Genomic DNA, 4,520 nt, shown 5'->3' on the forward strand with positions numbered 1-4,520 from the left:
AAATGTTGGATCTATCAACAGAGCCAACTCTTAGAGCCCCATCTGAAAACTTTTGCTTATATCTCACTGGGCACTCTGGACTGAAGGGAACTGGGAATACAGTCTTCAGAGTGATATTTCCAAGAAAGGAGGATAGAAGAGCTAGCAATTTTCAGTGTCTGCCACAAACACAGATATGTTCTAACAGGACACTAATGACCAAGAAAGTTTTGCAAATATGAGCAAATATGGACATTTTCATGTCCAGCTCTCTAGCTCATATTTGCAAGACTGGGAAAAGATTTTACTCTTCTCTACTCCAGCTCAGGGAATTTATCACCACATGAAGAGCTCACCTTCTAAAAGCAGCAGCCAGTGTTGAGTTTGACAGCCTTTGAAGGCCAGGAAACGTTGGCAAAATTGAACAGAATCCACCAGCATCTCTACGTTATCTTGGGGCTTGTAGAAAGACTCATGCAGGAGAACTAGCTTGTTAGAAATGATATATGCAGCAGGACAATGCCAGTTTCTTCAGTGACTGCCAGAGACAGTGCTGACTGACATCCCAGGCAAATCTCACGAGCTGGCTTTGAAGTTCTCTTGCATATCCCAACCCACCAAGGACTTAGACCACCAAATCCATTCCACAAAAACCCCATAACGCAGTTATCAACAAGCCCCCAGAGCAAATGAGAATGCTTTGTTCACAAAGTCCAACAGCCCTTGTAAACAGGCCCTGAAGCTGGATTTCTCTGTAAATTTATGAGAGCAATGAATTTATATTATTTCATATATCATATAAAAATGAACTGTGCTGTGACATTTATAAGACCCTTTCTCTCCCATGTTATTCTTTCATCGATATATATTCATACAGACATCGTTAGTTAGACTCGACTCACTCTTGAGGAAATATATCAAGAATGCAAGAGGGAGGGCATTGCTGATAATTAACCCTACATGTCTCTCTGTCATTAGAAGGAGGAAGAAGACACTGATTCTTCACAGACGTGCACACACCCAATGTGCACGTCCACGTGGTCTTTAAGCAGCCCTCGCCTGACCCTCCACACCTCATGGGCTTGGCTTATTTGCTTGTTCATTTTGGCTTCTGTGAGTTTGCATGGGCTTTCCCCCCTGCTTAAAGCACTATTCTCTGCCTATTTGTCCTTCAAAACTCCACTTAGAACTCACCCTTTCTGATAATTCTAAATTCCTCAGGATTCTCAAAAGAAATTCATTACCAATAAGGACATACTGTATAGAACAGGAAACTATACTTAGTATTTTATAATAACCTGTAAGGGAAAAGAATCTGAAAAGAATTCAGATTCAGTTTTATATGTATATCAGTTTTTTATATATATACACACACACACACACACACACACACACATGGGCTTCCCCAGTGGCTCAGCAGTAAAGGATTTGCTTGCAATGCAGGGAGACCCAGGAAACATGGGACATGGGTTTGATCTCTGGGTCAGGAAGAGCCCCTGGAGAAGAAAATGACAACCCACTCCAGTATTCTTGCCTGGAAAATCCCATGGACAGAGCAGCCTTGCGGGCTACAGTCCATGGAGTTGCAGAGTCGGGCATGGCTGAGGGACCGAGCACCAGCACAATAACTGAATCTCTGTGCTATTCCCCTGAAACTAGCACGATGCTGTGAATCAGCTGTGCTTCAGCTAAAAAAAATCCACTGCTTTCTCTCCGGTGCCATGCAGGTATTTAGCATAGTCATCACAGTCAGTTGTTACTTATTTGTTTTCATGTCTGTCTCCCTGACGGGACTGTGAGCTCACCATCAGGAACTGTGTCTTCCTTACTTGTGTATTCAGTGCTGGACATACAATAAGCACTTAAGGATGGTCGAATTTTAAAATGAACTGAGTTAGACAATAGCTCCCATCTTATACTGGCATTCCCTAGCTTATGACCCCATGTTATTGTTTTCCTGACTCACAGACTTGTATTCCTCAAAGAATTGTGTTCAATCTCATAATGCCCAAGTTGCCTCATTTGCTTCAGCCCCTGGGTCCAAAATTCTGAAAGCTTCAAACTCCAATGCCAGGAAATACACTTCCCTCTTTGCACCCTGATTATTTTTACTTAGCTTCCCCAATGCCTCCCCAAGATCAGAACCTGTGAAAGAGGAAAATATTTCTTCTAACTAAGCAGTTGCAGATAAGATTTTAACTTTAATTAAAACTCCCTATCTGATCCAGGAAAACACAATGGATATTATTAGATCGGGAAAGTTCCGTAAGATACTCCTTATCTCTAAGTCAGATTGGCAAACCCCAAGCTCTGCTGGAGCCTGTGGTCTGTGGTTGGGAGGCTGTGGTGGGTGGAACAGAGGAATGAGTGAGTGTATTGGCAAAGGACATTTGAGGGAGGGTGGGCAGGATGCCCGCATCAGATATGGTTCATGTATAAGGTTATTGGACTTAGTTTTAGAACGAATTTTACACGGTTGATGGATATAAGGAGGCCCAGCTTTGGAACTAGCCAAATTAAGGTTTGAAAGATGGTTTGGTCAATGACTAAGCTTGGTTACTTACTAAGTTTTTGAGCTTGGGCATATTCTTTACTGGATCTTAGTTTTATCATCTCAAAAATGAAGACAGTACTATTCATAGGGTGTCTGCTGGGATAGGGTAAGGTTATCCCTTTAAAATATCTAGGGGCACATAATCAAACATAGCAAGCTGAGTGTTGCTCTCCTTCTTTCCTCTTTGAAAGACTTGGGTCAAAAGAGGCAGAGATCATCATCCCTAACTGCCCTCCCACTCAGCTCCCTCCCCCAACCTTTGGAAGAAAAAGGAGACTTTTGACCATTGAATAGAACCAGTGTAGGCACTTTTATGCACTCAACAAATACTAGTCAATGAATAGCTAATGATGAGTTGGACTACATCCCTTCTCGCGAAGAACTCACAGTCTAGAGAGAAAGACACATCCTTAAGGAGTTAAGATTTTATCCCCAGGGATAATGGAGAGCTATTGAAGAGATAATCATGTGTGGAAAGAGTGTAGAGAATGGATTGGAGGCAGGGCAAAGTGCTGGCCATACCTGCAAGAGGTATTTGCAGTCTGATGGAAGGGGTTGCAGTGGACAGTAATGGAAGGAGAGGTGGGTGACAAAACTGCGTAGATGAAATGTAAAGGAGAGGAATCTTAGCGTTTTTTATGAGATAAGAATACAACAGAAGGAGCCTGTTGTGGAAGCTAGAAAGGAGAGTTGTTCTGTTGCTCAGTCGTGTTTGACTCTTTGCGACCCCATGGTCTGCTGCACACCAGACTTCCCTGTCCATCACTATCTCCTGGAGTTTGCTCAAACTTACGTCCATTGAGTCGGTGATGCCATCCAACCATCTCATCCTCTGCCAGCCTCTTCTCCTCCTGCCCTTAATCTTCCCCAGCATCAGTGTCTTTTCCAATGAGTCAGTTGTTCGCATCAGGTGGCCAAAGTATCAGAGCTTCAGCTTCAGCATCAGTCCTTCCAATGAATATTCTGGGTTGATTCTCTTTAGGATTGACTGGTTTATCTCCTTGCTGTCCAAGGGACTCTCAAGAATGAATAAGTTCAGCTATGGACCCTGAGTTTGTGATCCTCTGGGATCTCCAAATAGAGATGTGCAGCAGGCAAATGGATGTGCTTATCCTAAACACAGCAAAGAGGTGTGGGCTAGGGGTCAGACTTGAGAGGAGGAGTAGAGGGAGCAGAGATCTCATCAGATTATCCAAGAAGGACACCTAGACCTGTGGCTTCAGTGCCTGTTAGCTATGACCTGGGATCTCTATATATTAGTCTTTAAAATGAAATAATAATCTTACCCAAGTCACTGGGTTATTGTGAGAATTAAACACAGGTATAGACTTCCCTGGTGGCTCAGACGGTAAAGCATCTGCCTACAATGCAGGAGACCCGGGTTCAATCCCTGGGTTGGGAAGATCTCCTGGAGAAGGAAATGGCAACTCACTCCAGTATTCTTGCCTGGAAAATCCCATGGATGGAGGAGCCTGGTAGACTACACAGTCCATGGGATCGCAAAGAGTCGGACACGACTGAGCGACTTCACTCACTCACTCACTCAGAATGCCTAAAACAGTGCCTGGCACATAGTAAATGCACAATAAATGCTCAGTATTATTGTTTACTTTACTATTTCTAGATGTTCCTAGAAGGAGGATAGTATGCTCAAATTTGTCTCAGTCTTACATAGTCATTCATCCAAAGAAAATATCACTAATATGGAGTTAATTAAGGAAAGGTGACTGGGAGTGTGTCAGAGTTGACTTTGAAGAGCTAGAATTGGAACTCTAGAGCCTACAGTCTGGCTGGTAGCATCTTGCAGAAGCTAAGACATCAATACATTAAGAAAAGACCCCGAGAACTACTTAGAGTCCAGTTAGCTCTGACCAGCCACATTCTAATGACCTGGGTGCAAAAAAAGTTAGAAACACATGGACTAGATTTCCTGTCCAATACACATGGGTTTCAAAATTAAGAGGAAGGAGCACACGCCAAAATGCAA

At 43.1% G+C, this 4,520-nt stretch overlaps 1 non-coding gene across 1 annotated transcript; it reads left to right on the top strand.

Moving 5' to 3' along the window:
- The first annotated feature begins 3,863 nt into the window (after positions 1 to 3,863).
- On the top strand, positions 3,864 to 3,935 carry TRNAC-ACA. The gene has a single exon. It is a non-coding gene; the product is annotated as a tRNA-Cys (tRNA).
- The last annotated feature ends 585 nt before the right edge of the window (positions 3,936 to 4,520 follow it).

This window comes from Cervus elaphus, chromosome 6 (genome assembly GCF_910594005.1).
Source record: "Cervus elaphus chromosome 6, mCerEla1.1, whole genome shotgun sequence".
Lineage (NCBI taxonomy): Eukaryota > Metazoa > Chordata > Mammalia > Artiodactyla > Cervidae > Cervus > Cervus elaphus.